This window comes from Taudactylus pleione, unplaced genomic scaffold (genome assembly GCF_031769625.1).
Source record: "Taudactylus pleione unplaced genomic scaffold, aTauple2 ptg000652l, whole genome shotgun sequence".
Classification (NCBI taxonomy): Eukaryota; Metazoa; Chordata; class Amphibia; order Anura; family Myobatrachidae; genus Taudactylus; species Taudactylus pleione.
Genome location: NW_028285054.1, coordinates 3,478,358 through 3,488,716, shown reverse-complemented (window position 1 = coordinate 3,488,716; position 10,359 = coordinate 3,478,358). Strand labels below are relative to the sequence as shown.

Here is a 10,359-nt window from a genome sequence, read left to right as displayed (position 1 = left end):
TCGGCGATTCAAGTTCTTTCCTTCTGTCCCGGTACCAGAAACTTCCTGTTTTTACCCTATTTGTATTACTAAAGAACTTTTATATATCCTGCACCAAGACTTTACCTCATAACTTTTGCATATGGATGAGAGAACGTGAGGAAGATTATAAATACTCCCTATAAATATACCTTGATGTGCAGGAATAAAGTTTTACCCAAGTAATCTTCGAGTAAGCAACACTTCATTACAGGGTAATTCTTTGGTATGTGATGAATTAACCAGAAGTCACGGCGTTTAATAGATACCTTCATACAGTGATCCTTGTGTAAGCATACATGTGAGCATTTATGTGACGGTTCTGTGCTAAATTATCTACCTTTGGAAGCTATATAAGAATTTGGAGAAAGATACATCTATAAGATTCCCACACGCTAACTACATGTAAGTTATTCGGAGCTCTCTACTGTGCCCTTATTGATGAAGGATTATCCACCAGAACCACTTGCTATATAATTATAAATATAGTGGCACTATATGGATGCCGGATATCATTTATCTGTGCATTGAAGTATAATTACCAATATACTTTTTTATATGTGGAATCCTATGAACATGTGGAATCCTATGAACTTTGTTACTATTTCCACTGTTGTTTTGTTATTTATATATGTGGAAAAAACCAAGTGCCGACTTGGGGGTGTACATTTATTTTGGTTACTAATTAAGTCACTTTTGCTCAGCGTGGATATCCTTAAATCCTGGACTGTAATGGCGGAGTTTGGGAACCTCTGGTTTAGTTGCATGGGTAAAAAGCAATTCTCTACATACAAATGTGAATATTTGTTTCAAACATTTATTTACATATTATACAAATAAACACATTATAAAGTGCATAAGATAAAGACAGGCAGAGGGCTGGAAAGAATTGCACTGCAATAAGATTTACCCCTGCAAAGAAAAAAGGAAAACAACAGACAATAACATAAAAATATTCTATACAGTGATCATACGAGACTCTGCTTCCGCCTGTCACTAGGTGGCAGCATCTGTGGATCGAACGGATAATGGAGGTAGCGGTAGATTTCTTCAGCCTTCTGCCGGCTCACTTGTCCTTTGCTTGCGATAACATCGACAGGGCTGCAAAATTGTTTTGCTGGTTACATCTCAGAACTTCAAACAAAAAACTACATCTGGTTTCTCAGCTATAATGACATCATGAGAAGTATCTTCCCTGTGTAAATGGGAGGCACAACAAACTAGTGCAGTTCTCAGGTAGGTCGGTCTGGAGAACGGTGTTAAGCTTCATAAGGAAGTGAAGGCAGGACCCCATTGGGTATTCAGTACAGACTCTAGTGCTGCCTACCTGTGACATCATCCTATCGCCTTCATATTGGGCTCTCCAGGCTGTGACATGGAGGACTACATACTGTGACAATCTACAATGCTTTGGTGTTACGGTGCTGGTTGTTTAGTGAAAACAGCTAAGGGGATTGTTTGTGACAGAACTTCAGCTTAAAAAAAACAAATGGAAGCAGTAAGGTATAGAACCACAACACTGTAACCAGAAAACATACAATCCCCCCCCCCCCTCTCTCCAAGTTTAGCTTACATACAGTACATGCAGCTTATTCATTCACTAGGAACTACGAATGATACCTGGTGCTTAAGTAACCGAGACTGATGACTAATTGGTTCAGCTTACACAATGGCACCTCCTCCTGCTATGCTACTGTAAGTGCAATAGAAAGCTGCTTTTTAAGTAAAATATCTATAAATCACCGGGGAAGTAATTTACCTGTTTGTCATATGTCTGACACAGCTGAAGTGATGACACAGGTTCAGGGCGGTGATGTGGCTGACATTGGGAATGGACAGATAGAAGGTCAGTGCTTCCTGCTTGGGACCGGTCACCTGAGTGGGTACGGATATCCCGGTATTCTTCCTCCTCTCCAGCGAGGCCAGATCCTTCAGCAACCCTGCCGTCTCCTCCTGGCTGGAGCTGAAGAGAACCTGGACCCCTGCGCTGGTTAAAGAGGACAACATGGTGTCGTAATACTTTGTTCTCTGAAACAGCCGCGAAGTTTCTCCTGTAAACATTAAACACATTATAGAACTTAATATTAGATAACACCAGCATAGAAATCACTAACGGAGGAAAAGTCGGGTATCACTAAATACAAAAAATAAATAATTTACAAATACATATGGAAAAGACGAGCAATTGAGATGGAATAATTCTAATGGTTTGTGTTTTATTGTGGAAGCAATATTGCTGTAGTGGTCTCCTATCCATAAAGCACATGTGCAGTATAGGATCTTTCCTCACATCTAGAACCCCGTTAGGGATTACATACAGGTGTATTTAACAATATTTGATTTTCTCCTAAATATTACAATTCATGATTCTATCTGCAGAGCCATTGCTCTGTGCTCCTAGCGCTGCCTATGGGCCTCCAGCGTGAGGTCTGTCCATTTCATCCTACTGCCACTCCGCACTTTCCTGATGATACAGTAGGTGACCTGTGTTACAGTATTACAAGCCCCAGCAATCCCTTCCAGGCATATCCCAGTTTTGGCTCCTAAGAGGTTGTGTGACTACAAGGCTCAGCATGCTCTCCACACTATAAAATGTTAATACATTTTTTTTTTTTAATTCTGGCACTATTGACACCATACGTAGTGCCAGTAATTAGCCTTTTATGGATAAGAAAGCCCATATAAGACACACACTTGGAACACACAAACATTTCTCATTCTAATTGAAGTCTCAAAACTAAAACTAGTAGCATAATGAGGGAATACAATCCTAGGCAACAAAACAGCGCATCTATACAACCAGTTACTGCACATTAAGAAAAAGTCAGAGCTTTACACAGGTTGCAGAATATAATTTGTATATGCCAGACAATTACAGTTGTGCCCTAATACATCTAGCCTCAATATGCCACCCGGCTTAAGTGAGTAACTCTGCTAGTGCCAGGTGTCTTTTTAAGCCAAAAATGCGTCTCAGTCGCAATGTGATAAGACTGGAACACACTGTGAGACTGCACGGATTAATTTGATAGGCAACACTTTTATATCTGTATGCGTCTGAGTTTGAATTTGGCGTGGAATAAAAGCTAAAGCCGCTGCATCGTATATATACATTGAGAGGCTACACAGATATACAAGTGTCACATATCACATTACTCAGCACGGTCTCCTGGTGCGTCCTTGTCGAGGGAGCCAGTGAAGTGTATTGAAGAGGTGGGCAGCAGCGGTCATACGATGGGAGAGGAAAATTAAACGAGCAGCAGGGCTGAGGATAAACTGACGAGAGAGGCGAGTAAGGGATTACAGTAGTCCAGCAGGGAAATGATGAGTGCATTTAGGAGTGGCATCACTGGCTTTTGTTCTCCGGTCTAATTTTTTTTTTCCATGTTTTTTGTTCACAAATGTAAAGTGGAAGATAACATGCTAGCATTATATAAATGTTATTAATAATCAGGGGGTGAGAAATGGCCTGATCCCAGAGATATTACAGAGGTGGAAGTGAAAAGATTGGGAGATGGCCTCATTGTGGAGAATGGAGGTGAAGATGACACGGGCAGGGGACATGGGGAACAGAAGAAAGGGTGATGTTATAATCAGAGACCAGAGTGGATGGAGGGGGAGAGGTCAGAAGAGGAGACAGATTGGAGTATCATCAGTCTATAGCTCATATAAATTGTTTTCCAAGTGCTCCCTGGTCTATATGTAAAGCAGATATCAATTAAAAATGTATACACTCAAATAACAAATGATAAAGCGCATCTATGTAATAATGTACGAACTGCAGTAATTTATGTTGGAACCTGGATGTAGTATAAAAACAGGGGTGGCTAAACAAACATGCTGCCAGGCTAACCCCATTCTTCACATACTCCTGTCTGTCCCCTGGAATCAGCTGTTATCAGCAGGGTGCAGGCAGCCGTCAGGCTGGAGCCCTTGCAGAGTACTTTCCAGCAGCAAGCGGAATGGATGGCATGATGTCACAAAAGTGGGTGTGATCTTCACTGAATTGGTGGTCAAGGAATCACAGTGTCCTGTATTTGGTATGTTATTACATAGAACCTGTGATTTGATTTAATAAATCAATATTGGACGCCAAATGAGTGGATAAGAACTTCAAGGCAGGTTGTTTGGGCACAAAGTACAGCCTTGGGTGACCTACAGGTGGAGAAAGGGAATAGCGGGGAGTGGGAGCTGGAGGTGGAAGCAGAGAAGTGGTTGGTGAGGCAGCAGGAAAGGACAGACGTGGAGGCTAATGTGGTTGTGAGTGAGAAGCAGGAGAGTGGTCAACAAGTATCAAAGTTAGTAGAGAAATCAAAGAGGAAGCGGAGAAGATGGGTGGGAATGGGTTCAAGGGGGAAAGGGAGATGGAGAGGAGCCTTCTGTGGGGTGAGGATGGTAGAAAAGGGTGGAAAGGCAGGGAAATAGGGGAGGAGTTAAAAGTAAAATAGAAGCAGCGCGGATAGAATGACATGAGATTTGCAGAAGGATTGCTTGGCGTGTAGGGAGAGAACATGATTGGTTATGGAGATAGTCAGTGTGATTTCCTCCAATAGGGTTCAGCCACGCAGGAGCATTTCTGAGGGCAGCCTACAATAAGACCAGCTGGCAGCTATCAGGCCATATATAACAGAACGATGGACATGCTGATTATAACTATTATACATTCTCCCAGGCCTGTACCACTAACATTGACTAGACAAATCAGATAAGTTCTGTAAATTTCACAAATGTAACTACAATGTGCATTATGTAGATTCAGGCATCTACATAATGCTAGCAGAGTTGGGTTTACAGGGAGATTTTTCTGCCAAAACTGTAGAAAAATAATATGGCCGACCTGCTTCATCTACAAAGAAATGTTTCCACATTTACAGAAATAGTGACTGGGATGGCTGGTAAATATTAGCCGTGCTGGGATGACAGGGAATAGGAGAATTTACTTCTCAAGATACAGTCTGAGGCCTGGCTCATCCTACAGAACCACACGTCACTGGCCTCTGACTGGTGCGCAGTGTGGAGCTGTATCTGCCCAGCCTGTCACGGTTGTGTAACACACGGCAGCATTAGTGGGCACAGGAGGTAATGTGCCACAAGTCAGACAGGGGGAGCCCTTGGTGACTTATTCCATCATGGGAGAAGTCTCACTGCTCACCAATAAGGTTATATTGTAAGCTCCGCATGTAAGTGATTGGCCCCGCTTTGGGAGGGGGATTACTAACATCAGTTTACAAGCCATCCCTTGATGACTGAACACTAGTCAAAAAGAGAAACCGTGCCTCCCTAACCTCCATATATTGTAAGCTCCGCATGTAAGTGATTGGCCCCGCTTTGGGAGGGGGATTACTAACATCAGTTTACAAGCCATCCCTTGATGACTGAACACTAGTCAAAAAGAGAAACCGTGCCTCCCTAACCTCCAAACAGCTGCTCTTGTTTTTTCACATTGTCATGCACAAGGGGTGGGCACGGTGTCATGCACAAGGGGTGGGCACGGTGTCATGCACAAGGGGTGGGCACGGTGTCATGCACAAGGGGTGGGCACGGTGTCATGCACAAACGGTGGGCACACCTTTGGTTGCTAGATAACAGGATAGCACCATTTGCAGCCAGGTCAGCTACAGCCCACATAAATATCTAATTACTGTATCATTTATTTGTATCACTTACTCCAGTCCAGCGATCGCTTTCATCTTACCCTTAGTCACTTTACACACATACACAGCTCTGCAATAACATCCTCAGTAACTAGTAATCACCACTACCCATATATGTGACTGTGATGTAGTAATGTTGCACACCTGGCTTCACTCTGTCCTTCTCCACGATCAGACAAATCCTCTCAAACATGGCGTGTACATGCTGGATCCGCTCCACCATTTTGCTCCTGTTGGTGTTGTTTGAGAACTCAGACTGGGATTTCCTCTCCACGCACAAGCGGTTGCTGACGATGTAGTCGCAGCCTCCCAGGGAGCTAATGTCCACTCTGACCCCATGAGCGGTCTTTAGGAAAGAGATGACCTCTGGCCCCGATGAGATCTCCCGGCTGTCTGCTAGGATGCACAGGGCTGTGCTGCTTACAGCACCGGAACCCGTCCAGGCTGAGTCAGAAGAGGGATTTCTAGTGCTACCTTCCAGCTGCAGATGAGATTAATGTATACAGGTCAGTAATAGCACAAAGGAGAAGTCATACAGCATACTTGCAGCTAAATTAACCAATGGTATCCACTGACAGATGATGCCATGTAATAAATGAGACGCCATGTAATAACGAGAGATCAAACCATACTTTGAAAATAAGATGTAGCCGATATTCTTTCCTTGCACGTTTCCTGAAACAGGAGTTATTGCATTATGTTATACACAATTCATTTTATTTTATTTTTTAATGCTTTATTTTTTTACTTTCCCACTCAAATCTATGGTAAGCTATGCAATACCAGGATGTACCACAAGAGGTGCTGTGGCAGAGATGATCTGGGTTGTACTACAGCAAGAGGTTTCCTGTAGTCTTCGCGAGTGCCATGATGAGTAGGGATGTCCCCCGGACACCAGATCGCTAATTATAGAATGGCCGCAGCTATGGGAGTGGCTTCCCAGCGAAGCTGAACTGTGACAAAGTCCATAATGTAGGACATAGGGCAGGGAGAGCGTTAACTGTGATTTTATACATTCACAAGAAATTCCTTCACTGACATGCATAGGCCCTAATGCCCCTTTCTTCTATACAATAGACGCACACGTAGATGATCAGACAGGGATAATAAGAGTTATGGTATAACATACCTTTGTTAACTCTTTTTCTTTGAGGTCCATGGGGTCCACAGCCATTACGTTGGGGTATGAATCCCGGTCACCAAACAGTTAACACAAACGAGTTCTCTGCTCCCAGAATGCACCGGGGTTCCTCCTCATATACCCCACCCCCTGCCTCAGGTAGCCAGTTCGTTACCAAGCTCAAGCAGGCAGAGACAAACAAAGGGTAAGAAAGAAAAGACCCATACTTACGAGTCCAGACTCTCAAGAGAAGAAACTACGGAAAACCTCCCCCAGAACTGCAGGTGCGTCTGGGTGGGTGTCCTGTGGACCCCATGGACCTTGAAGTAAAAGAGTTAACAAAGGTATGTTATACCATAACTCTTATTTTCTTCTTCGGGGTCCATGGGGTCCACAGCCATTACGTTGGGGATATCCCAAAGCACTAACCCTACGGGCGGGGACACTCCTGACTCTCGGAAGAGAGGAGAATCCTACGCCCGAAGGAGGCATCCTGAGAGACAAAAGTGTCAAAGGCATAAAATTTGACAAAGGTATGCATGAAAGACCATGTGGCTGCTTTACATAATTGCTCAGCAGAAGCACCCCGGCGGGCCGCCCATGATGGACCTACCGCCCTAGTAGAATGTGCCGTCACTGAATCTGGCACACGCATACCAGCCTGTGTATAAGCCAATGAAATTGCCATGTGAATCCACCTGGCCAGTGTCTGTTTATTGGCTGGCCAGCCACGCTTATGACAACCATAAAGCACAAAAAGTGAATCGGACTTCCTCCATTTGCTTGTGCGTTTAACATAAATTCTCAACGCACGGACCACATCCAGGGAAGCCTCACCTTGTGAGAGACTTGTGCACTGAAATGCTGGAACTACTATTTCTTCATTAATATGAAATTTAGACACCACTTTCGGAAGGTAACCCTCCCTAGTACGTAGTACTGCTCTATCTTGATGAAATATGAAGAACGGCTCCCGGAAGGAAAGCGCAGCTAAATCCGACACTATACGTGCAGATGCCATAGCAAGGAGGAATACCGTCTTTGCTGTTAGCCACTTGATGTCTATTGAATTTAAAGGCTCGAACGGAGGAGCCTGTAAAACCTTCAGAACTAGAGTCAAGTCCCACGGAACAACCGGGGAAACGAAAGGAGGCTGATTCCTCAACACCCCCTGAAAAAAGGTCTTTATATCCGGTCACAGAGCAATTTTATGTTGGAACCAGACTGAAAGAGCTGACACCTGTACCCTTAAATAGGCCAGGCGTAGCCCTTTTTCCAGACCGCTTTGAAGAAAATCCAGCACTCTGGATATCAGGAATTTATGTGGATCATACCCTTTCAGGTCACACCACTGAAAGAAAGTATGCCAAACCCTATAGTATATACGGGCTGAGGATGGTTTCCGTGCCTTCAGCATCGTCCGTATAACAGACTCGGAAAACCCTTTTTCCCCTCAAGACGGAGGCCTCAAGAGCCATGCCGTCAAAGATAGCCGATGAAGATCCGGGTACCAGCAGGGACCCTGTAGCAACAGATCCGGTCTCAATGGCAGAGGCCATGGAGTGTCTATGGAGAGAGACCGTAGATCTGTGAACCAGTGCTGTCTCGGCCATGCCGGAGCTATTAATATGACGGTGCTGCCCTCTTGTTTGATCTTTGTGACCACTCTGGACAGACAAGCAAACGGGGGAAACAGATATGCCACTTTACTGTCAGTGCGTCTACAAACTCGGCTCTCGGATCTCTTGTCCAGGATCCGTACCTAGGAACCTTGTTGTTCCTTCTTGATGTCATCAGATCTATTTCTGGTAGACCCCACCTGTCCACAAGATTCCAAAAAAACTGTGGATGTAGGGCCCATTCCCCTGCATTTATCTCTTGCAGACTGAGAAAATCGGCCTCCCAATTCAGGATTCCTGGAATGAACACGGCAGATATCGTGGGCAGATGAGTCTCTGCCCATACCAGGATTCTTGATACCTCTGCCAAGGCAGCCCGACTCCTCATGCCCCCTTGATGATTTAGGTAGGCGACCGCGGTGCGATTGTCCGACTGTATCTGCACCGACCTGCCCTTTAAGATTTCCTGAGCCTGCACTAAAGCTCTTAGTTCCAGGATATTTATCGGTAGCCGGCTTTCCGTCACTGACCACTTTCCTTGGAAAGTGTGTGACCCCGTCATCGCCCCCCAACCTTAAAGACTGGCGTCGGTTTTGACTAATGTCCAATTCGACACCCAAAAGGGGCGACCTTGCCTGAGATGCTTTGTCTGCAACCACCAGGTCAGGGACAACCGTACCTCTGGAGAGAGATGCAGCAGCTGGGACCTAATCGTGCGATGATCCTTGTTCCAGCGAGACAGAATGAATTGCTGCAGTGGTCTGGAGTGGAATTGAGCGTATTCCACCATCCTGAAGGTGGCAACCATCGACCCCAGGACCTGTATGGCTACTAGAACGAATATTTGCCTGTTGCGAAGCAACCTGCGTATTCGTGATTGTAGAGCAAGGATCTTCTCCGGTAGATATATTCTCTGCACCACGGAGTCCAATCTCGCTCCCAAATGACACATCTGTTGTACCGGACAGGGTGACTACTTTTGCCAGTTTATGATCCAGCCGTGACTGTAAAGACACGATACTGTCAGCCTCAAATGATCCTGTAACTGCTGTGGGGACTGCCCCAGCAACAGGAGGTCGTCCAAGTAAGGCAAAATCCTGACGCCTTGGCGCCTGAGGCATGCCATCATCACTGCCATCACCTTGGTGAATACCCGAGGGTTTGTGGACAGCCAAACGGCAGGGCCTGGAACTGAATATGTTCCTCCCCTACCGCAAAACGAAGAAATTTTTGATGAGCCTGTGTGATTGGGATATGAAGGTAGGCATCTTGTATGTCTAGGAACACCATATAGTCCCCTTGTTCCATTGCCAACACAATCGATCGTAATGTTTCCATCCTGAACCCGGGGGCTCGAACAAATTTGTTGAGCTCTCTCAGATTCAGAATAGGCCGGTATGACCCATTCGGTTTCTGAACCAAGAACAGATTGGAGTAAAACCCCTCTCGGAACTGGTTCTCTGGTACCGGAATCACTACTTCAGAAGGCTATTCTTGCCTTACTAGCATCAGAAGGGCCAAAGCTCTTTCTGAACTCACCTGCGGGTTTACACAAAAGAACCTTTGAGGAGGAATCCTCCAAAACGTCAGGGCGTACCCTCGGGAAACAACTCCCTGAACCCAGGCATCCTCCGTCATGAGGTGCCAGGGCTCTGAGAACCGAAGTAGTCGGCCTCCCACCCTGGGATCCCCCAGGGAGAGGCCCGTCCCATCAGGCCACTGGTTTATCCTGGACGTTTGTTCTGCCAGGGCTTCCTGAGTCCTGCCTTTCTTGGTGGAAATCTCGCTGAGGGCTGACCTTTGGCCTTGCCCTGCGGCCGAAACCCCCAAAAGGACAACCTCCTCAATTTAGACGAGGTTGCTGATGGCAAACCTGCAGTCTTTGAGGCTGCCATGGAGGATACAATTTTGTCCAGTTCTGGACCAAAGAGCACATCTCCTGCGAATGGAA

The 10,359-nt window shown here is 45.5% G+C and overlaps 1 protein-coding gene across 1 annotated transcript in view; it reads right to left on the bottom strand.

Moving 5' to 3' along the window:
• Positions 1–556: 556 nt before the first annotated feature.
• The window catches only part of FANCM (FA complementation group M), a 163,596-nt gene continuing 153,793 nt past the window's right edge, over positions 557–10,359 (bottom strand). The window contains exons 21-23 of the mRNA XM_088455349.1: positions 5,814–6,150; positions 1,778–2,069; positions 557–1,119 (exon numbers count right to left, since the gene is read on the bottom strand). The gene's annotated coding sequence lies outside the window, so the exon portion shown is untranslated. The remainder of the gene's footprint in view (positions 1,120–1,777; positions 2,070–5,813; positions 6,151–10,359) is intronic.